Source organism: Syngnathoides biaculeatus, chromosome 7, assembly GCF_019802595.1.
Source record: "Syngnathoides biaculeatus isolate LvHL_M chromosome 7, ASM1980259v1, whole genome shotgun sequence".
In the NCBI taxonomy this organism is placed as follows: Eukaryota; Metazoa; Chordata; class Actinopteri; order Syngnathiformes; family Syngnathidae; genus Syngnathoides; species Syngnathoides biaculeatus.
The window spans coordinates 12,056,702-12,081,575 of record NC_084646.1 but is presented as its reverse complement, the minus strand read 5'-3'; the positions used below and the strand labels follow the sequence as shown (position 1 = coordinate 12,081,575).

Genomic DNA, 24,874 nt, shown 5'->3' with positions numbered 1-24,874 from the left:
GACCCCCCCCACCTGTCCCCCCCCCCCCCCCCACCCCACACACCAACAGAAAAGGGCAACAGTTCTACTGTATCGTATTGATCGATGGCATCCATGCCCGGACCCCCATGCGAGGGTTTAACTAACGTCCCAATCATTAGAACACCTTTTCTGAATTTAAGGTTCAATCCCGGACCCGCCTGCGTGAGTTTCCTCCGGGCACTGCGGTTTCCTCCCACATCCCAAAAAATATGCAACATTAATTGGACACCCCAAATTGCCCCAAGGTGTGATTGTGAGTGCCGCTGTTTGCCTCCATGTGCCCTGCAATTGGCTGGCAATCAGTCCAGGGTGTACCCCACCTCCTGCCCGTTGACAGCTGGGATAGGCTCCAGCACTCCCGCGACCCTTGTGAGGATACGCTGCAAACAAAATGGATGAATGCTTTGATTCTTCAGAGCAGCAAATGGCACTCACGACTTTGGGTGCACTTGAGCAAGGCCTCTAATGTGCCAGAAAAGAAAAGAGACTGTGCCAGCCACCCTCATGACTCAATGCCAATTGGCTGACTGCCGAAGTCATGGCGTTGTGCAACCATCTCGCCAATATTCTGCGGGGGGGGTTGACCTCCATCACTCTGTGCTTCTTTTTTAGGCTTTTGCGCGCCACACTACTGTCACATTTTGTCACGCAACAAGAAGTGGAACAGACGTGGTGCAAAGCATCCATTTGGAAGCCTGAACAAGAGGCGCAGTGGAAGAGGAGCGACAAATGTGAAACCTCAAGAAGACGCACAAAGTATTAAATAACAAAGCGTCAAAGCATTAAAGAAGTGTGTTGCACTGTTGGCTGAAAAAAAGCACAGAGCGAAAACGTGACTAAGCGTGACACCGGGTTGTTGCGCTGAAGCACGGAAAAGAACGTGATGACGTGATTGTGACGGCACTGTTCGACACAAAAAAAGCTGAAAAAGGAAACACATGTTGAAGGAAATGACAAAATGGGAAAATGCTACCAGAGAGCTGAAAACAAAAACCAGCCAGAGCATGGTGAGGCATGAAAGCGGTATGCTGGACAGATATATGAAAAAGATGCACATGGGAACGAGAAAGAGGCATGCTACAGGAAAGCCTGCAAAAAAAGTAGAGAAATTTGAGAGTCGTGTGTTGCACAAAAGCCGGAAAAACCAGCACAGAAACCTGAAGAAGATGTACATCATTGCACAGTGAAAGATTGTGAGTCAAGTGCGGCAGAGAAAAGCCTGGAAAAGAAGCACAAAGGGAGTGCAACGGGTTTTAAGAAAACGGGCAACCGAGGATGACAGTATTGGTTGTTGTTTGTGTTTATTTTAGTAAGTTCGGCTTCAAACAGTCACGTCATCAAACAGTAGTCATGCTCGTCAGCGGAGCATACGCGAGAAGTCAGATGACCTGTTTTCCGGGTCACATTACCTTCCACATATAACGAATTACCCGTGTACATTGTATGGGGTGTTATAACCTTGTAATTACAAATGGTGGAGCAACACATGTAAACAGACAAAATTGCAATACAGGCATATAATTATAAGAAAAAGCAGCACTATATCCATTGAAATGAAGCAGAAAAATGTGTCAAAAACTGTTTATTATTTATTGACTTGTCATTTTTTTATAAAGTACAAAAGCATAATGTTATTTTTCGTATTCAAAAACAGCTTGTTTTTTGGGGTGGGGGAGCTGGAATACATTAATGGTATTTCCTTACCTTTCAACGGGGAAAGAAGATTTGAGAGACACATGTTTTGAGTTGCGAGCGAGGCCACGGAGCAATTTCCCACTCGTATCTCGAAGCACCGCCGCACTCCAGCCGAGGAGTGGCCGAGTGTTGCGCAACACCGTGACGCACGTCAGTTAGCGTGGAGTCGCCAGCTTGTCTTCCGCAGTCTCGTTCGTTTCTTTCACACCTGTTAACGGTCTGCAGACTGTTTTGAAGGCTCATGACCAATATGGTGTTGGTCTGACTTGAAACGGTGCTTCTGTTTTGGTTATCCACGGAGTCCAAATGGGGTGTTGAAGCCGAGTCCCGATTGATGGATCCACTGGCCACCTCTCATTTGGATTGACGAGCGCCACTCGGATCTCTGACCGCTTCTCAGAAGCCCCGGGTTCTGCTTTTGTCGCGTCAACGGGAGCAAGCCTCGATCGGAAGGAATGGAATTGGGGAAGCGGCGCGAGGTGCGCCGATGATGTCGGTAATAAAATGCCCGCCGACAGGTCAATTAGTCCTTCAGAGTGCATTGTTGAACCGCGGCGCCCCCATCATCCATTTCTTCGCCCCGCTCTTCTCGTTCTGATCCCCTCGGCTGCACATAAAGCTGTCAGCGGCGCTCAAGAGCCACATTAAGTCCACTTAACGATATCGATGCCAAGCTGCATTGTTTTTCCGCGTTTGGACGGCAGTAAAACGCACACGTGCGTGCGTGCGCCGCCTTTGCTGTTCTCGGGCGAAATCGGATCCTCCGAGTGACTTTCCCGTGGCGGTGAGACGGCCAGCTGGCTGCCCGCCACCCCGTCGCCGTTAAACAGATCTGATGCCGCCGGAACCTGAATGCAAAACTCAGGTGGCATCGGGGATGTTTGCCAAAAACTAGAAATTATATTATTCATGGTGGAGTTAGGAAGAGGCGGCACAGTGGATGAGCTGGTAAAGCGTTGGCCTCACATTTCTGAGGTCCCGGGTTCAATCCCGGACCCGCCTGTGTGGAGTTTGCATGTTCCCCCCATGTCTGCGTGGGTTTTCTCCGGGCACTCCGGTTTCCTCCCGCATCCCCAAAAAAATCCAATATTAATTGGACGCTCTAAATTGCCCTGAGGTGTGATTGTGAGTTCAGCTGTTTGTCTCCATGTGCCCTGCGATTGGCTGGCAACCGGTTCAGGGTGGACCCCGCCTCCTGCCCCTTGACAGCTGGGATAGGCTACAGCACTCCCTGCGATGCTCGTGAGGATAAGCGACAAAGAAAATGGATGAACTTTTTTACTTCTTATTCATTAGAGAATTGCAAGTGGCTAATACAGCCTCAGTCTTACACAATTTTACAAAATATTGCTATTAAGCAAACTTTTTTTCCCCCTAAATGTGATTTCATACTAAATGCATATTGATCAACTTCTTGCACACATTTTTATCTAGCAATGTTTAAGGTTGTGGGATTTGGGGTCAAAGGTTGCTTGCCACCCACTATTTGAGGAAATGGGGTCTAAATTGGAGATTTGGGGGGGGGGGGAATCATTAGTGCGGCTGTATGTCTCGATGTGCCCTGCGATTGGCTGGCAACCAGTTCAGGGCGTACCCCTCCTCCTGCCCCTTGACAGCTGGGATAGGCTCCAGCACTCCCCGCAAGCCTTTTGAGGATAAGCGGCTAAGCTAATGGATGGATGGAATTGGGAAGACGCTACCTCACCTGTGCCAAACTCAAGGCCCGGGGGCCAGATTCGGCCCGCCACATGATTTTATGTGGCCCATTGAATGCGAATCATGGGTGTCAACTTCCAATGTGTACAAAATTTCAAATTGTCATATCATAAATGATAACACTGAGATATTGCAAACCTTTTTGTGTTACCAAACATCAACAATAATTGAAGAACTGTGAGTTTTCTGTAGTCCTTGATATTGAGACTTCGGTGCTTTCCCACTCCCGTCTTGCAGTCCAAAAATTGCAACATCTCCTCTCTGATGTCTGTGGAAGGAAACATTTGTTTGCGCCCATATCACAGCCGTGTTTTTGCTCATAGGAAAATTTGTTGTATCGGAATTATGTGGCGCCGTGCCAAAGTTGAAGTATATCACGTATCTGTCGTGGGTAGAGGTCTGTTCTATCCTATAGGGTTGAGTCATGTTGTAGCAAGTTGAAACTAGCTGGACTGGACCATTGCAAAAAACGGGAAAAAAAAACCCCACAGTTTCTGCGGATATGGACTCCTGCAAGCCTCTACAGGCTTTTGATGTCGCTCACGCAGTACGTCGTATATCACTTTTAATAAACCATAAAAAGCGTAATCGTTCAGGAAGAAGCAGGTGACAAAAGAGAGGCGACGTGACAAGAATAAAAGTGAGAGTGTGGATACTTCAAATGAGGCTCGCTGGTGCAGTACGTTTTGCTGCTCGTGTACATACTTTGCCTCCACGGGTACGTTAAGAATTAGAACGATAGTTAAGCATTGGTGTAAAAGAATATTTGCACGGCGCTCGTTTCTGTGTCTCGCTCACTTAAAAGCGAGAAATCTTGTGCACATTTTCATTGGCTGCAAGACCAGAGCCCGACCGATGGGCCACCCATGAAAATAGTGGTGAAACCCCCCCTGCGGCAGAACTCAAAATGATCCAGTCCCATCTACCCAGTCGCTGCATTTTTTTCCCCATTATAACTAACCTTATTAAGTTGTGTTTATACTTTTTGCTATTTAGTTTTAATGCACTTTTCTAATTCAAACATGCACAAAAACTATGAATATTTTATTATTTTATCGCATTAGATTAGATTTTCCAACATTTTCCCGAAAAGCTAGTCCGCCCCGAGGGTTAGTTCCAAGAGACGAATGAAAAACAAAAATGGAATTCATTGGCATTGGACATATTGTATTTAATTACACTCATATCGCAGCGTTGTGTGATATCGAGGAGTCGTTATGTGATCTCATTATGTTGGGATGATGCAATCTATGCTCCGGGCTGCATAATTCATAACTATCTTAGCCTACATGAATAATGAATATATAGCAGCTTGTTTCTGATGAACCAACACGGTGCCGAAAGGTCCGTCGGCGCCCGCGGTCTCGCTTAACGGTCTGTTCTGAAGTAAACGGCCGACGGGCATGAACGGAGAAAGTCAGGTCTTGATGGTCTCGAGCTGACCCGGTTCGAAGCTGCAGGTCATCGATGGAGAGGAGGCCGCTCAGTTGAGGAGAAAGTGCGACCGGTCCTGCGTGCTGCATATTTCATGTTCCTCTCAGTTCAAAGAATTTGCGAGGGTTGTGGCGTTACGTAATGATTCAAATGGAAAGCAGAGAAACTTACTGGAGATACTTCCAAGAATCTCTCCCACCGACGTAAACCACTTCCTGTTGGTCACTCCTTTGTGTAATTTGATCATGACCATCCGCTTAACTCAAGTGTGACGGTCGCTGCCACGTTTGTCAGATCTTCCTGACTACTGTGGTGCCTTGCGAGCCCAGTGACCCGATGTGCGGGTTTTCTTCCCAGACGCGAGCTGCCACCTGGCCGATGTTTTGTTTTGACTCGCAGGCAAAAATGTGAGACACGAGTGCTGTAAATTGGCAGCGAGCTCGACTTCACTCGCTTCACAAACAGGAGCCGTTTGACAGATCGTCAACAATTAAAAAGGCTTCAAGATGATTATTGCCATCCCAGTTGAAGATTACCGTCAACTGAAACAATAAAACAAACGGAATTACACGTCAATTTAAATTTTAGATAAGTCCGTTTACCTGATTGCTAACACCGATACAAAATGCCATAGGCAGGCTAACTAATGGTTTCAGTGTAGCGTTCTATCTCTTTAAAGGTCAAGTGTCGTGCCTATAAACATTTTAAAATAGATATTGTAATGAAAAATCCATACATTATTCACTTCAATGTCCATACAAAAGAATCAATATGAGAGGAGTGCGCGTCATCCATGCACAAAATTGCAGAAGTCTCATTCGACATCCCCTGACCGTGACGTCACCCCTGACATTCACCATTGAAAACACGCTGTGCCACCTGCTATGGGACACGGAAGCTCTTTTCAAAGAAGACAACATCTCATAATCGAGCGAAGTGACCGAGGCAATGTTACCCTATCGTTTTGAGCGATATTTAGATGATATGCGGATCACTTCTAACTAACAACAGACTCCCAGACAGTGTGTATGTATGAAGCTGTGCCTCATCCGCGGGGTACAAAGGAACAGCAGCAGGTAAAACTAGTAGAATCATACGAGACCGCCTGAGTGGACGTCTGCGACTAACGTCACTTCCTGCTTCTTCTCGAAAACAAATCCCTCGAGAGGATTTTCATGGCGGGAGTGACAAAAAGCCATATACGTCAAAATCATGTTGTGTGGTGGGGGGAAAAAACGGATGGGTCCATTCCGGCTGCCCTTTTTTTTTTTTTTTTTCATAAACTAAATACTAAAAATCATGCATTGCATGACTGTAGACTTTGAGCAATGGATGGTTGAACTCAAATGCTGAAGCAAAACACGTAGATTAATATTTCAACAATATTCATCAGCATATGTTCTATATCAGGTGCAGGGAGCGACAATCAAGTTACACTATATTAGCGGTTCTCACAGCACCCTGTTCTGTTATGGACCTTAGAGAATGAAAGTAAACCGTATCACTGGAGGTAGAACTGAACGCTCCTGTCAGGTGCTTCTAAAACAATAGGCGGTCCAGTTTTCGTGCCGCTCCAGTGAGACACACTTGTTGTTCTTGCCGTCTCCAGTTGATTTCGTTTTATGTTCTTCCAGGGCTCCTGGCCGATTGAAATGTTGTGTCAAAGCAGCTGTAAAAAAACAATAGATTCCGTAGCGAGGATGCTCCACCATGACGGCAATCTGAGGCTCCTGCCCCCCGTCGCCATCTAGATCTAGCGATTCCCGACACGTGTCTTTCAGTTTGGCTCCGAGCCAGTCCGAATCCATACTTGAAAGTCATCTTCCTCCATCGCATTTGATCCTTGCTTAGTGGATCAAATCTATGAATAAAATAAAATTACATTAAAGCTCCATTCTCTCTTTTGGCTTCTCGGACACAGTTTGTGAAACATGATATAGGAGACAGCGACTTCCGGACTACGTTTAAAACACTAGAACATTTTGAGGAGCGTCGGGTTTTATCAGCAGTGCAGAATGACCTCCACCACAGATTTTTGACTTGTGACTCGTTACCAGAGTTTGCTTTCTCTTCCAGTTGTTTTTTAAAAGAGACAGACGTAAGATAAGTTAAAAAGATGACTGGAAAATATCCTTTAATATTGTCTCAACAAGAGGCAATCGTTAGAAGTGAGGTGGCGCGTTGACCTTTTACCAAGCCACACCCTTGAAATCCGTTCTACCCAGTCGGTAGATGAATTTATGCGGTATATAAGTCATTTCAGTACCTCAATAATGACCTAAAAATAAAAACCTTTGTCTGCTCTAAGCTAAGCGACATACAATATTTGTATTTGTATTATCTCGGGTTAACTGCAAGGTTTAACACCCAGTACGACAAATCACTGGGCAGCCCCGCTCTTAAGCGTGAGGTCTGACTTCGTACTTCCATGTCAATAAAGGTGAGCGACTGTGTATTGTAAACTTTTCACGACGGTCATTGCGACTGTCAATCACCGGGCGCAGAATGAGAGAGAAACCAGTCACACTCACATCCCTGAGTGGGAACTGATCCTGCACTGCGTACAAGCCGACCGAGTCAGGCGAGCGTTTTCTACAAAATCCTCGTTGACTTTGTTTTGCATTTTTGCTTTCCAGTCACTTGCAACTAGAAGAGTCCTCTCAGTAAAGTCTTACGGAATATCTCCGCGGGATATACAGTCAGGAAATACACAATGTACTTAGCTTTTCCAAACAAATATCAGATGTCGGAGATCAAATGAATCAATGCTCAAAGGCTTCAGTCCTTCCAGTTGGTTTACCGACCGCATTTGCGACAGCTGAGCCCGGCAACCACGACATACTGTCCCAAAACTACCCAATCGTGAACCAGCTGTGTCCGCTGGGCCGACTCGAGTTGTTCTCATCGTTCACGGCGGATATGATAGCGCTTTAATCGGCGCTCTTCAATGATGTAATTACAACCCAGATTAGGCTGATGTAAAAAAAAAAACACTGTAAGGACTTTATCGCTCAGTTTGCCTTCGCCTCAACCATGAAATACATCCAGCCATCCATTTTCTACCGCTTTTCCGGGTCGGGTCGCGGGGGAAGTCGCTTCAGCAGGGATACCTAGACTTCCCTTTCCCCAGCCACTTCTTCCAGCTCTTCCGGAGAGATCCTGAGGCGTTCCCAAGCCAGCCGAGAGACATAATATCTCCAGCGTGTCCTGGGTCGTCCTCGGGGTCTCTTTCCGGTGGGACATGCCCGGAACACCTCACCAGGGAGGCGTCCGGGAGGCATCCGAACCAGATGCCCCAGCCACCTCATCTGGCTCCTCTCAATGCGGAGGAGTAGCGGCTCGACACTGAGGCCCTCCCGGATGACCGAGCTTCTCACCCTATCTCTAAGGGAGAGCCCGGACACCCTGCGGACGAAACATATTTCAGCCGCTTGTATCTGGGATTTTGTTCTTTCGGTCATGACCCACAGCTCGTGCCCATAGGTAAGGGGTGGGAACGTAGATTGACTGGTAAATTGAGAGCTTCGCCTTTCGACTTAGCTCCCTCTTCACCACAACGGACCGATACAAAGTCCACATCACTGCAGACGCTGCACCAATCCATCTGTCGATCCCCCGCTCACATTCCATGTGGCTAGAGCTAGTTTCTATAGCCGAGGATCGGATCGTCAAGGTCCCCGCCTTTGGCCGCTGCCCAGCTCACATTGCCCCTCTCACAGGTCGTGAACCCATGGGAAGGGGGACCCATGTTACCCTTTTGGGCTATGCCCGGTCGAGCCCCATGGGGGTAGGCCTAGCCACAAGGTGCTCGCCTTCGAGCCCCACTTCCCGACCCGGCTCCAAGGGGGGCTCGGTGACCCGCGTCCGGGCAAGGGAAACCAAGATCCAATTTTTGTAGTCATCGTAGAGATTTTGGAGTCGTACTTTGTCTGGTCCCTCACCTAGAACCTGTTTGACATGGGTGACCCTACCAGGGGCATAAAGTCCCAGACCACTTAGCTCCTAGGATCATCAGGACACACAAACCCCTCCACCACGATAAGGTGACAGCTCAAGGAGGGGCCATGAATACAATTATCCCAATTTCATCCCAAGGAGCACAGACTAAATCCGATAACGGTGCTTTAATCGATATGAATCTGGTTAACGTCATGTGAAAGTATGTACAGCTCACGCTGGCAGTTGACTTTATGGACTCAACAATCACTTGTGATTCTCTTCCATTGCAAAATGTTGTCATGGGAATTCAGTTGTGCTTAAAAATCTAAATATACCCACAAATGTATATGCCCAATGTCGTCTATAGTTGGACATAGACCAAAAACCCAGACCAGGAATTACTGTTAGACTAGCAATAAAAATAAAAAAAAGGCTTTTTGATCACATTTGCTGCATATGAAATCATGGAACTACAGTAGAACCGGTTTGTTCTTGATCTCTCAGTCCATATTTTGGAAATTTGACTTTAATTGGAAGGAAGGATGTACGACGTGTGTCAGTAGTGTTCCTGCTCTGGTCTTTTAAATCCAAACCCTGGAGCCAAAATACATTTTCCAGCCTTCACTGTCACATCTTCATACACAGGTAAAAGGATTTTTTTCAGGATCCTCGCAGCCATTTTAATTCCGTCCATGTCTACAAAAAAGGGTCCCTGTGATTACCCCCCTGAGCTCGGGAAAGAGAGAAAATAAGAACTGTGGATTGAGGTTGCTCCAGTACAGCGGTGTTTTTCCTCAGCCGGGAACTGTCAGATGCTGAGGTCATGTGAAGCAAGCGATGGCCACAAGTCTCACCTCTTGGCCGACATTGCAGACCAGACGATCCGATGAAGGTTGAACTGGTTAAAGTGTTGGCCTCACAGTTCTGAGGACTGGGATTCAAATCCCGGCGTCACCTGTGTGAAGTTTGCATGTGTTTCCTCCCACATCCCAAAAAAATGCATCAATTGGAGACTCTAAATTGCCCTCAGGTGTGATTGTGAGTGAGGCTGTCTCTGTGTGCCCTGCGATTGGCCGGAAATCATTTCAGGTTGTACCCTGCTTCCTGCCTGTTGCTAACTGGGATAGGTTCTGTCACTCCCGTGACCCTTGTGAGGATAAGCGGCTAAGAAAATGGATGGATCGACTAGGTAGAGCTACAGTCAAATGTAAACCTTAATTTCTAATAATAGTCATATATTGAAATGAACCGTGAGATTGTCCAATGGGGGTATGCGTATTTGGAACTAGTCGACCAATACAATGCAAAGACTTGGTGATGGAAATTTTGTCTGATGCTTTTGTTGTTTTCCTTCACACTTTCGGGGCAGCCGCTTCTACGCGCAGTAACCACCCGCCTGGTTGCACCTGCCTCGTGCTGCCCTGTCGTCATGGTGACGAAAGCTACACTTGGAGTAGCGGTGGGCAAGACAGGCTTCCCCCTCAAAACAGGCTCAGTTCAGTCCAACAAAGCAAGTAAACTTTGCTGTAATTCTTCTTCACTTGGGGATTATGATGCAAGAATGTCTCACACATTTCATGAAGATGCCTTAGAACTGTTTTGAATTTTTGGGAAAAAAATGCTTAAAGAAAAGCTTTAATTCCAAGACGTTTACGTTATTCCCCTGTAATTTCTGTTAATAAACACTCCACAGAGCGATGGCCACCCCTTCAAAGTGTGCGGTATATATTCATGAGATTGTGCCGACCGTGAGGGATTTTCAATGTTCGTCTCCCACCGCGTTCATCTTAATGATACGGAGGGCAGGCGGCGGCCACGAAGTCCTGTTGGACTTATTGTCTTCATTACCGCTTTTTTTTTGGAACGGCGAGCTGAAAAGTTTATGAAGACCAGCCGACAGCCGCCCCAAAAGATGTCGCATTTGACTTCGTTAGGGAAATGTTAATTGGCGCGGGGGCTGCTATATTCCTCTGACCTTTTGGTGGTTTTCCGCTTGGGATCGGAGGAATTCGGCGGGTTTCAGCTCGGGCGGACACAAGTGAATCGTTCGTGGGGACTTCCGATTCTCTGAAGGGGTACATGAGTTATATTCTGGCTTGATATGATGACACGCGGAAACTAAACTGCCATGAGAGGAAGCATTATATTTTTCCCAAGCTGTCATCTGAACGCGACGTCAAAGCCTTGACTCTCTCCCTTGTTTTGTTTCGGCGTTGCCGAAACTAATAAATCACCAGGCGCGCGCGCGCGTGCGTGTGTGTGTGTGTGTGTGTGTGTGTGTGTGTGTGTGTGTGTGTGTGGTGTGTGTGTGTGTGTGTGTGCACATGTGCGTGGCAGGCTGGCGTGATGAGATTGTGCCTAACGGACACCCTGACGCACACGCTCGCCTCTTCCTCCTTCGTCGGGGTTGCCTGTCAAAAGTGTTTGATTAGGAGAAGTCTGCCGAGATTCTTTTGTCAACTTTCTCTTCTCGCTTTGTTATTTCAGGATGGTTATGAAACTGCTGCGCGCGTGTGTGTCTGTGTGTGTGCACTTCCATTTGTGTGCGCATACACTCACGACCACAAAGTAAATTATTCCTCACATAGGAATCGAGAGTTGCATGTACCAGAGTGGAGACCTCAACCAAGGCTTACTCGTTTGTTTGATAATTTATGTCCCAAGGCAGACTGTCTCACTCCAGTCCAAGTCGTGCTAATGTGTTATACAAGGTTAACAGACACGCATTACAACACACTATTTTTCACGACTCCACAGCTCCTAGAAGTTGTGTGCTGCTGTCCCCCTTGGAAGAGTTAATTGTCCATCCATCCATTTTTTTTTTACCACTTATCCGAGGTCTGGTCGCAGGGGCTTTCACTTTGGCAGGGACACCCAGACTTCCCTTCCCACAGTCAGTTCCTCGAGCTCTTTCGGGGGGATCCCGAGGCGTTCCCAGGCTAGCCGAGAGACGCTGTACCTGGTGTATCACCTCAAGAGGGGGAAGTGTCCGGGGGGCATCTGGATCAGATGCCGGAGCCACCTCATCTGGCTCCTCTCAATGCAGAGCTACTACTACTACTCTGACCCCCTCTCGGATTACCACGCTTCTCAACCAGCTTCTCTCTAAGGGAGAACCTGGACACTTTCCAGAGGAAACTCATTTTGCCCGCTTGTATCCGGGATCTTGTTCGATCATGACCCACAGCTCGTGATCAACCAGTAAACTGAGAGCTTCACCTTGCTTTCTCCTTCATCAGAACAGACTGATACAAAGTCCGCATCACTGCTGAACCTGCACCGATGTTCCTGTCAATGTCTGATTCCATTCTTCCCTCACTTGTGAACAAGACCCCGAGATACTCCACTTGGGCCGGGATCTTATCCCAGGCCTGGAGAGGGCACACTACCTTTTCTTATTGAGGACCATGGTCTCAGATTAGGAGGTGGCGATTCTCATTCCAGCCGCTTCACACTCGGTTGCAAACCCCTCCAGTGAGCGCTTGATGAAGCCAACAGAACCACATCATCTGCAAAAAACAGATGCAATACTGAGGCCGCCAAATCAGATTCCCTCTACGCCTTCTCTGGGCCTAGAGATGAACGTAATCAGTGAGAAAGGGCAGCCTTGCAGGAGTCCAACCCTCACTGGGAACAAGTTCGACTTTCTGCGGGCAATGTGGACCAAACTCTTGACACCAGTCTGACAGGGACTGAACAATCCATATCAGGGGGTTCAGGACAACCCAAGAGACACGGTCAAAGGTGTTCTCCAAGTCCACAAAACATGTAGAATAGTTTGGGAAACTTTGCACCCTTGTAAGACCCTGCCGAGGGTGTAGCGCTGGTCCGCTGTTCCACGACCAGGATTAAAACCCAGAGTTAAGACATTTTTTGTTTTTGTCTACTTTATCTGTTGCCTTTAAAGTGTAGTTGAAGTTGGCTTTGCATGTGAGAAATTTTATTTTCACTAGCTACCAATTGGGCGGCACGTTGGGTCAGTTGGTAAACCGTTGGCCTCACAGTTCTGAGGTCCTGGGTTCAATCCCGGACCCGCCTGTGTGGAGTTTGCATGTTCTCCCCGTGCCTGCGTGGGTTTCCTCCGGGCACTCCGGTTTCCTCTCACATTCCAAAAACATGCAACATTAATTGGACACTCTAAATTGGCCCTAGGTGTGATTGTGAGTGCGTCTGTTTGTCTCAATGTGCCTTGCAACCACCTCAGGATGTACCGCGCCTCCTGCCCGTTGAGAGCTGGGATAGACTCCAGCACTCCTGTGACCCTTGTGAGGATAAGTGGCAAAGAAAATGGATAGCTCCCAACTTGCCTTGCCACTCTGGCCTCACACAATAAGCAACGCTTCAGCAAGCGAACTTGGCCCCATTGAAAGTGGACTGTATTGGTCTAAGGTTTGTGTGTATGTATGCGGGGGGGGAGGCTTGGGCTCAGAATGCACATTTATCCAGATCAACATCCAAATTTTATTGGTTGTTAATTAGCCCAAGCGCTATTCATATAATGTAGAAATGAAGTGTGTTATTTTTGCATAATTATACAAACGCTTTCCGCTCGCGCAAAATAAACTAACAGCACAAAGTGATGGAATGGAAATTTACCCAGATTGGCTAATTTTGTAAAACCGCACGCGGCTCATTGCCCGAGGTGATGTTTGACTCGAGAGTAAGTGTTTAATGAATCGTCTGCTGTAGTTCAATATATTTGCCTATAGCGCATGCGGTGTCTCGTCTTATAAATAGCAAGTATGCGCGCCAGCGTGTCAGTGAGGTTTTCGTGGCGTGCCGTCGCGTGTCAGGTGAGCTGAAGAACACGTGGAGCGAGTGGACACGAAGACAACATTGTAAATTGATGACAGGAGGCACAAACGCTGCGGGCAGACATCGCCCAAATGCCGCTTGGCTCCTCTCGCGCAGGCTGTCATCACGTTTTCATTTCGGAAAAAAAAAACAAAAAACACGTTGATCCCGCGACGGGTCGGATGTCATCGCCCACCCGCGGCCTCGCGCTCAAATCAGAGCCACTTCGGTTATTTTACGGAGGCCCCGGCTCTGTGATGTCGTAGCGAGCCGTCTCAAAAGAAGCTCCTGAATAATTTGCTTCATGCGGGGCTGCGATTGCGGCGGGGAAGGCTTTCTCTGTGGGGTTTTCTGACTAGGACTTCCTGTTGTGTCAGAACAGATCTGCTTCACGCAAGCTCGGGCCCAATTACTTAACGCCCTCAGCTGTACCTAGACGGAGGCTCTTTGCATCGCTGCCGTCTTGTCATGTGCTTCTAAGTGGTGCAGTGAAACAGATTGGTCATCCCACTGGCATGTCCTTTTTTAGTTTGGGCTAAATTTCTCCCTCTGGAGCGACTTGATGCGCCCCCCACCCACCCACATCTCTTTCTCCTTGCTACCAAAACCAAAATGTAATACTAGTTAAGGTAAGTGAGGCTACAGTGGTAGCTTGGTGTTGGTGATTCATCTGTTCCAGAAAGTCTGACTAAAACTGCATTGTACAAAATCCAAAGAAATGTTTTCCATATGAAATAATGTAATTCCGAGCAATCCGTTCCAGCCACCCAAAAATATGTACAAAAAGAGAGAATAACTAAAGAATTACATCGAAAAACAGTAAAACGTTTTTACCTTTTATTGAAGATAGTCAACCGACGAATAAATATTCCACAAAGCAAGCTTTTATCAAAAACTCCAGGCAATAACACACTGGTCGGCGCAGTACATAATATTAGTGTTACATGCTATTAAAAATTGTCACTTCAAAATAAAAGTACAACATTGTATTACCACACTTTGTCAGCCTGGTGGCTTATTTGGCAGTGGTAGTAGTTTGTTTATTAAAATAAGACACTTCGTGCCCTAAGAAAGTTTGCAGAGTCTGCTATAGGCCTTATTTTGATGAAGTCTCCATTTTGACAGGTTGTGTTACACAAATCTTGCTTGAGTGTTGCAGAGCAAATCTTGGGGGGGTTGAGTAGTTTGAAAAACAAAAAAAAAAACACTTGCATTGTGGAATTCGCCTTGCCATCTACAAAATGTTTGATGCACAACTTATGAAATGCTTGAAATGTATGTGCATCGGTTCTGGGGGGAAAAAAATTATATGAAAATTGGTCAAATCTTTAGCGCATACAAACAATACTTTTAGCTTTGACTTTTCATGAGAGCAGCTCCCCATAGTTTTTTTTTTTTTTGCTTGCAGGAAACAAAGATGGCAAATCTTTGTTGACAAATCATGGGTAGAGAAACTGTGTGTTCGGGTGTTATGAATAAAATTAGCCCGAATCTGAACTTCTTGCTTGATGTCGCATTTTCCGACAACATTCAGCTCACAAGAGATTGACTTGGTTGTGTAATTTCACCCTTGATTAGACGCCTGTGATTCCAGAGACCTTAATGTGTACACAAGCAATTAAAGAGACTTTTCCATAATATGTTTAACGCATTGTACCCAAGTTGCTAAGATTGTAACGGGTATATATATATATATATATATATATTTGAAGCCATCCTCCCATTTCCGAGCCATCTCCCATCTTCCTCATCTCGTCGGCATTCCGCTTCCTCCTCCGTCCTTCTGTTTTCTGTCACCCAAGAAGCTTCATCACACACGCTGACAACTGGTGTCACGCGCCAAAATTCGCTTTCAGCTCCTATGCGAGGGCGTCCCCTCCCCCCCCCCCCCTTTTTTTTTTTTTTATACATTTGCATTTGTTTTTGCCCGACCCCACCTCCCGTATAATGGGCTCCTCAATTAATCAGACAGCCATGACGCATCTCAGCGGCTCTTCAAGATGACAGCTTGCAACTGTCAGCCACCCAAAGCAGGGCGTGCACGCCCGGCTGCCGTTTTGTGCCTCGCAACCCATTTCCTCGGCTCTCCTCCCCGCATGTTTCTGTCAGGATGTGTAATCCCTCATCGCCTCCTCTAAAGCATTCCACGTCTCTGCTTCCGACTGTCACAAAGACGTGACATCCTTCGTCCTTCCGCTCCCGCCTGTTGTTGCTCCTTTTTCCCTTTCCTCTGTCGCCCCGCGTTCTTTTGCTTTTGAATATGTCAAAGGTCAGCGCCCCCACGCTCCGCTGTGGTTCCAATCCCGCCAAAGCTCTTTGTTGCGTGAGCTAATCTCTCTGAAGACGTGGCACAGATACGGCCTGGTAGCGCGGAAAACACGACGCTTTCCAGATAAACACGTCCTCATTACTCAAGCAGACAAAACGCCTCGATCGCGACCACGTGACGCGCGAGGCTTGAAGATGAAACATCGGCAGCAGCCGTGATCTTCTCCGTGTCGGTGACGCGCCCTTTAGTTGCAGAGCCATTCATCCTGTCATTAACACTCTCAAATCAGCAATCCTGAATTCTTCACAGTTTATTGTAATGTGCTGGATAGTGGCAACATAGAATAAGATCCAGTGCAAGAGCGTAGGCAGAAAATATTTGGGTGTTTGAGATTGGCGATCGACATCTCAACTTTTCTTTCTAGGTCATTTTTGCATCCGGTACACACATACTGATAACCAGGTAGAGTTTGAGCATTTTTTTCTAATTAAAATGGACAAAGGCTCGATTCTCTGATGTCTTTAAAAGATTCTCCTGGGTGATTTTCCTGTGGTGTGATGTGCCTGAAAAATCTTATTAGTTTGTCTCTACTTGAATCAATTTAAACAAGGATGACTCTTACTATTAATTAGGTCTTTTTTTTTTTTTTTAGCAAAGACAGCCTATAATCAGATTGTTATCCTGCTTTTGATTTGTTTGAAAACCTCTCATTTTTCACGTGGGCAAAAGTATTGGAACATGTGTTTTGTCGCCCCGGTTTGTCCTTTTACACCAGGGCTCAGCAACCTTTTTGAGGCTGAGGGCGACCTCGTGAGCACCGATCGTATGAAGGGCGACGTGACCTGTTTGCGGCAAATTTCAGACTCAGTTCATCACACGTACATAAAATATTTTTGTTTTAATTTATTGTAGTAAATGGGATTACAGGTATTTTAAACATTTAATTCACGTAATTCAGATTCAGAATTGAAAACACAAATAATAGTCACAATTTGTGGCCTATGGTATTTTTAGAACATACCTCGTGGGCGCATTATATGGACCGTGTTGGTGACCCCTGTTTTACACTGATTATTCAAAGGCTAAATCGTGTTAAATGTCCATACCCAACGATGAGTCTCCGCTAGGATGAAGGGCAAAGTTTATAAAACAGTGGTGAGGCCAGCCATGATGTACGGATTAGAGACGGACGGTGGCACTGAAGAAACAACAGGAAGCAGAACTGGAGGTAGCAGAAATGAAGATGTTGAGGTTCTCGCTCGGAGTGAGCAGGTTGGATAGGATTAGAAATTAGCTCATGAGAGGGACAGCCAAAGAGATTTGATGTTTTGGAGACAAGGTTAGAGGGAGCAGACTTCAAAGGTTTGGACATGTCCAGAGGCGAGAGAGGGAGTATGTTGGTAGAAGGGTGCTGAGGATGGAAGACCAAAGAAAAGGTTGATGGTTGTTGTGAGGGAGAACATGAGGACAGTGGATGTTTGAGAGGAAGATGGACGAGATAGGCTTAGACGGAGAAAGATAACACGGTGTGGCGACCCCTAACGGGACAAGCCAAAAGGAAAAGAAGACGAGACATTTTCAGGTTTGCGTTTTATGCCAGTGAACATTACAGTTGTGCTACTTTCAGGTGTAACCAGAAAACACGAAGAACCTGTTTATGGGTGAAAAGTGAACTAACTAAATGAACATGTGAATCTTGTCAATCTTTTTTGGGTTCTTCTCTTGTGTCTCATGGATGCAGTAACTGTGTAATCAATGGTTCTGGAAATGTATCTACAGGCAATAATACTTGTGTTGGATGTACTGTACACCAGCACAAAACAAGCCAATTTCCTTCTGCGCTCCCCTGCTCGGCTCTATAACGAGTTCCTCGTATCCTGGCCCAAATTGCCGGTCACCTCTAATGCGGGACTTTCGATCTCAACGGCAACGAGATTGGAAGTGAGCAAAGCGTGATGGGAAGCCGGCCCGGGTGTCGTTGGCAGCTCTCGTCGGTGCGGGATTAGGGGGCGGGTGGGTGAAGTAAGCCAGCGAAAATATGGACAGCACACCATGAAAGACAGACGGAGCCGGACGGGCTGGCACATTTCATCAGGATGTCGTTATGCGCTAATCCCGCGATCCGTGCTGGCGCTGTGTGTGTGTGAAACCGGATCATTAATGGCCAAGGACACTTGTGGGTATTGCTTTTCACCTGAAGGCAGCATCTCAAGATGGCTACTATGCAAAGGCTTGTCAGTATTTTTGAATCTTTCAAGAGTAAGAAAAACTAGAAAAGCCTCCATGACAGAATGTACAGGATGTGTCTAATGCTAGCGAAGCTTATTAGCATGATACCAACATGTCTTATGCCTGTTTATGCACTTTACATAATCCTAGAACAGTAACTGAAGTACTGCCAGAGATGTCCTGGCTGGTCCACCAATTTTGTACATGACGTAGTTGATGAACCAACGTTGCTAGGTCAGTGCCAGTGACGGTGTTCGTACCACCAAATTGATTTGTAAACTTTTGGTTGAAAGTCATGAAAAAGCAAAAAGCAACCAACATGTGATTAGATGTTGAGTGTTAAGTGTGACGCCAGCTGTCGCGCAGGCCAGAATTTACGGACTGCAATGCATGATCTGAAGAAAGAAAACCGTTGGTGTTATTGGTTCCATTACTTTCGAAAATACGACCACAATATTACCGTAATTCCTGGCCCGCGGAGCGCACCTGTTGATAAGCCTCATCCAGTATCTTTGTAAAATAAATACCATTTGTTACATACATGCGCCACAAGTACAAGTGCCCACAACGCGAAATATTTACAAAGGAAGACGGTACACAGAGTTTAACGCTAGCTCTGCTGTGCTAATGCTAATGCTAGGGCCACAGTAGCGCCGTGCTAATGCTAGTGTTACTTTAAAACTAGTTTCGCGCTAACTGGGCGGGTTAAAAAAAAATAACATGAGACACTGCAGTAACACGGCTGCCCAGCGGTAACAAGGCCAGACCGGACCGGTAAAAGTCACTTCCTCGGCACATATATTCCACCGGTCTCACTCTTACCTTTTCCGCTCGAGGTACCCCTTGCGGCCATTAGAAAAAAAAATGCGCAAATGAGCCGCATCCTCGCATAAACCGCAGGGTTGAAAGCGTGTGAAAAAAAAACGTGGCTTATAGGCCGGAAATTACGGTATGTAACTAGACTCACTGAGTGGAGCGCGTTTTGATTCTACAGAAGTGCACGCATCCATCGACAGTGCCAGGAAGAAAAAAATAAAAATCCTGATTCCGTACCTTTGTCACGATCCTCTCAGCCCGTGTATCCGGTCAAGGGCCTCTTCCTTGGCCGTGTCAAATTGGACGAGAGTCAGCCAATCGCGACGGATGAGAATGAAAAGGTTAAAGGGCGTCATGTTACGGCTGATGGAAGACTGCATCGAATTTCACATATCTGCCCAGGGAGGGGGGGGGGGGGGGGGACTTTCATGTCTTCTTCCACGCCGCGACATTCGAGCGAAAGTGTAAGCGCTGTGTCGGCGGCGAGCTGACGGGTGAAGATGTTGTGTGCGCCGGCGGTAACACAACTCCTCGGTATCGCTTTTTTTTTTTTTTGTCCAGCTGCCAGCCCGTCTCGCACCCTTCAAATTGCCTTCTCCTACATCTCACCTTGCACCTCCTGATGCGTCTTCACAGACGTCTTCCCCCGCCTCGCTTTCGCCCGCCGCCCAACTCCCTCCCCGCTCGCTCGGATGCCGACCAGCGCCATCAAAGTCGTCAAATTGAGTGAGCCTGCGGCGAAATAAAATAAATAAAATAGTAGAGTTGTTCCCCTGCTGCGTCAGGGTTCATTGATCTCGGCAATGTTAAATTGTGGGTTTTTCAAGCGACTGTTTTTTTTTCCCCTCGGGGTTTTTACTTGAAACGGGCACATCCAAATTTAGAGTTGTATGCTTTCTGTGTAGTAGTACCACGTTGGGGCGCGATATGCCAGGCAGCACCGAGGTCTTTCGGAACAGATCCAGCGTAACTCCGAGTAAGAAGAAGCCCAAGTAAAAGTAAGAGTTGTTCAGTGTAATACTTTGATAATAAATAATACATTTTGACATTTTAAGATTCGTTGTTCTCACAGAGGGGGCATGATGGATAAGATTGTAAAGCGTGGGCCTCACAGTTCTGAGGTCCCTGGGTTCAATCCCGGACCCGCCTGTGTGGAGTTTGCATGTTCTCCCCGTGCCTGCGTGGGTTTTCTCCGGGCACCCCAATTTACTCCCACATCTCAAAAACATGCAACATTAGTTGGACACTCTAAATTGCCCGTACGGTGATCGTGAATGCGGCTGTTTGTCTTTATGCGCCCTGCGATTGGCTGGCGACCAGTTCAGAGTGTACCCCGCCTCCTGCCCGTTGACAGCCGGGATAGGCTCAGGCACTCTCCGCGATCCTCGTCAGGATAAGCGGCAAAGAAAATGGATGGATGGATGGATGTTACTCACCGAGAAAATATATGCTTGTGAGTATTGCATCAGTTACTAAACAGTGTTAATGTTATTTGAGTGTTTATAATTACCATAACATCGACGGCATGCTAATTTCCGGCAGCCCCTCTGTGAGAGGCCTTCGTTAGATGAAGTTAAAACGTATTATTTCAATGTATCATTAAGTTTGTCTCAGTTTTACATTAGAACAGTGAGAAACAGCTTGAAGCAAGCACACTTTGCTTCTTATTTGGAGAACTGTGCATTGTGAGAACAGGCACGAACAAATACTTTTTCATGATTTTTTTTTTTTAAATAGTTTATAGGTGTTGCAGATGGGCAGGAGGAGGATAATTTAAAATTTTTTTTTTGTGTGATTTAAGGCAGTTTTTCATCGATTGCAGGAGGGCCGAGTTTACTGTACATCCATATTGCGTTTCATTTGTCCCATCCCACTAAATTGTTGATTTTTCTATAAAAGATATGAAATCCTGTATTGCAGATTTTCTTGCTATAATGTAGACATCAGCTGTTTAAAGTCCCTTTTTTATAGAAACTGAATCAATCCCTGACTTGATGAAGGATTCAAGCCTGCTGCTTGTGTTGAAATGTATACATTTGAAACGTGTATTCCTGTTAGAGTAATATTTTAAAGCAGAACACCATTTTTAAAACATTTCATGCAATCCCCATGTCGCAGATTTTCACCAGTCGTGTGTGGGTTTGGAACGAAACTCCAGCCGTGAACTTTAATAGCAGTACTGTTGTACAGCAGGTCCGCAACTGTTTACCGTGACTCAACTCGCAATTCGCGCTTTTCCGCCGGTGCCACCAAAGTTCAAGCTCTCTCTTTGTATCTTTCGGAGAAGTTTGTTTTGGAGCAACGGATGGAAACGTAAACACTTGACATTGCATGATTGTGACCGCTTCTCTGTTGAAATGTTGCCTTGTAGGCTCCGGTTCACCCTGACCCTTAAAGTCGTAAAGGTGCAGAAAATAGAGACGGGGATAACAAAACAAAACAAAACAACAAAACACATTGCTGTTTAATTTCCAGGTTTGATGACCTTAAAGAATACCGCAATTTTGGGATGCTGTCATCACCAGGCTTTGCTATGATTTTGTTTTATTTACGAGCAGTGTTGTGTTTGCACCAAACATCCCTTTGGGAATTTGGGCCAAAACGTTCAATCTTTGCTTCATCCGACCGCAACAAAATCTTCCAAACGAGTAGCAGGAATGTGATGCGGTCTGTTGAAGCCGAGGCTGAAGGATTTGCAATCAAAAACAGTGAATGGCTTGAACATTTACAATTGTAGGCCAGACCATTTTCCCTGTAAAGCGAATGAGAAAAATCACTTTTCTTTCAAAGGTCTTAAACCTGGAGTCAATAATTCCCAATCACTAAAAACGTATTTGCCACAAATATTGTATCGATTTTCATCTGTTTATGTCAGTGACCTATAGTGGTAGGCAAAACAATTAAATGCTCTTCCACTAGATAGCAGAAGGCACCCATCCATCTATTTTCTTAGCTGCTTAACCTCACAAGGGTCGCGGGAGTGCTAGAGCCTATCCCAGGTGCCAACGGGCAGGAGGCAGGGTAGACCCTGAACTGGTTGCCGGCCAATCGCAGGGCACATAGAGACAAATAGCAGTCCCACTCGCAATCACACCTATGGGCAATTTAGAGTTTCCAATTAATGCTGCATGTTTTTGGGATGTGGGAGGAAACCGGAGTGCCCGGAGAAAAACCACGCAGGCACAGGGAGATCATGCAAACTCCACACAGGTGGGTCAGGGATTGAACCCGAGAGCTCAGAACTGTGGAAGGCACCCATAGTAGATTCATGATTAAATTGAGACTATCCAGCCATCCCATCCATTATCTACTTCTTGTCCGGGTCGGGTCGCTGGAGGAAGTAGCTTCAGCAGGGATACCCAGACTTCCCTTTGCCCAGCCATTTCTTCCAACTCTTCAGGAGAGATCCCGATGCGTTCCCAAGTCAGCTGAGAGACATAGTCTCTCCAGCGTGTCCTGGGTCGTCCTTAGGGTCTCTTTCCGGTGGGACATGCCCGGAACACCTCACCAGGGAGGCGTCCGGGAGGCATCCGAACCAGATGCCCCAGCCACCTCATCTGGCTCCTCTCAATGCGGAGGAGTAGCGGCTTGACACTGAGGCCCTCCCGGATGACCGAGCTTCCCACCCTATCTCTAAGGGAGAGCCCGGACACCCTGCGGAGAAAACTCATTTCGGCCGCTTGTGTCAATATATAAATTGAATATAAATGAAGACGAGATCGTCATTATTTCAGTATGTAGCACGTCCCAAAAGTTACAGTATACTTCCTTTATTTTGTTTCGGGTGTCCGATGTGAGGCCATCAGTATTGGACAGCTTTGCCCTCGCATTTCTGCGATTGACAACGGTTTCTATTCTGCTGCAAAATTGCCGCCTGGCAAGACATTTTTCAGTCCCTGACTGCAGTTCACACGAGTTTGAGAAGTTTTATGGCCACCACTGGAACTCTATATCAATAAAAGTACAATTGAACGGATGCTTTGGAGAGTGATGGAACTTTATTTGTACCGTTGTTTAAAAGCTTCAAGCGAAAGACTGAGTCACTAAACGAGCAGGAGTGGGTACGTGTGGTGCTTCGTCGGTCTCCGAAGCATCCTCTGAATGGAGCTTTTTTTGATGCTCCACACTTTCGAGCGCCGGGTCTAGGTGTTGGGTGTTTTCATTAGTGGTGGGAGTAGCAAGTGTTCCGCTGCGTGGTTTGTCACGAACAAATTCTATTTTGAGAAACTTCCCATCGCCTAAATTGTGCTACTCGTTGGAGCCTGTGGGACAACCGTGAAGCTTCTCAAACTGGTACTGAACTGAAGTCAAGGAAATGGAAAAACCTGCCTGGTGGCTATGTTGGAAAACTGCTCCAATGCCAATTGGTGAGGCATCGGTAAGCGAATGAATGATACGCTGATTAAAAACTACAAGACCCTACTGCCAAATGCTGATGGCCTCAATCTCTCTGAGTGATACCACCTGTCGTGAAAGGATGTGTACAGTGACACCCTGTACATTATGTACTTTTGGTGACATTTTTGTTTGGTAGATTGCCAGGTGATTATTTTTTTTTTTTTTAATCGAATGTGAAATCTGTGCAAACAAGGTTGAGAAACACTCCTCTGGAAAATGGATGGCGGTAATGAGTTGTCAGACAATAATCTTTTCGGTGACGGAGTATCGCGCCCCTCGTCCTCATCCCCGTCTGTCCGTCAGTTTGACTCGACAGTGACTGTCAGCCAACCGGCTTCAGGCACACCGGTGGTTGACACCATGTGAAATAGTCTTTCTGTACGGGCCTCGTTTAACAGAGGCCGCCTCATCACACCTGGGACCTTCAGCGATTCCATCAGTGCTGCTTTATTACACAGGCGCAACTTTCCCCACCTCACCGCTGTCGGGCCATGAATTATGGATGGACGCCGCTCGGCCACAGGATTACTTTCAATTTGCGCGCCGCTACCCGCACTCGCTCGCCGGACTTGTACGGGGCCCGCATTCTCACGGGAGCTCTAGGGTTCTTATTTAGATTAGCGCCTGAAACTTGACGCTAGGCAATCGTACAGTCAGGTTGAGGAATGGAATCACCAAGGAATCGAGAGCGTTAAGTAAGAACAGACGCGTGATTCTTGCCGGTGGTAAACATCCATCCATTAAGTTTTCACAATACCAAGTGACTCGGTTTCGAAGTAGAAATGACTCGAGGTTTTTGTGCCATACTATTTGGAGATGATGACCAGTAGTCATGTGGTCGGCTGGGTTGGTTCATCTTCCTTTGCTTGCTGATTCAATGAGGGAAGTGCAATTGTTTTTTTGACGGTTTCTGTTGTTTGACAAGATTTGAGCTTTGATACATTGTTGACACCTAAGTTAGCTTCTTTGTCATGTTTTGTTATGTCCATCCATTATCCAAGCCACCTGTCCTCAAAAGGGTCATGGGAAAGCCGGAGCCCATCCCAGCTTGCGTCAGACGAAAGGCAGACTGCACCCTGAACTGATCAGCAGTCAGTCACAGGGCAGATATCGACACCATCACTGAGCGGGAATCGATCTCATGCTGCCCACACCAAAGTCAGGCGTGTGCATCACTAGACCATCAGTGACTCCCGATTAATTTCATTTAATACTAATTTTGAAAAGTTAGATATTAAGGACTGACTGGAGTAGTAGACCTGAGAGTTCTGTTTCTGAATATCGACTCCAGTTCAGTCTTGCCCAAAGTTGGTTGACGCTCCCCAAAGACAACGATAGAATTGTTAAAATTGTACTCTTGCATCTACTCTACAGCTAATTAAGGTTTCATGACGACAATATTTCGGACTCTAGAGTGAAGAAATTGTGGCCGGGCTGTATGGGATTTAGAAGCCAGAGGAAGTTGCCCTGTCTTGCGCCATTGCTGTCCCTTGATAACTGCTTCTAATTGGCAGCCGGTTGGTAACAAGCTAGAGGAAAGTAGAAAAGGACAGGCGTCCTGTT

The 24,874-nt window shown here is 46.5% G+C and overlaps 1 protein-coding gene across 3 annotated transcripts in view; it reads left to right on the top strand.

The window, feature by feature from the left end:
• Positions 1-24,874, top strand: part of lingo3a (leucine rich repeat and Ig domain containing 3a) — an 83,450-nt gene that overhangs the window by 39,602 nt on the left and 18,974 nt on the right. The gene's annotated exons all lie outside the window — the stretch shown is intronic.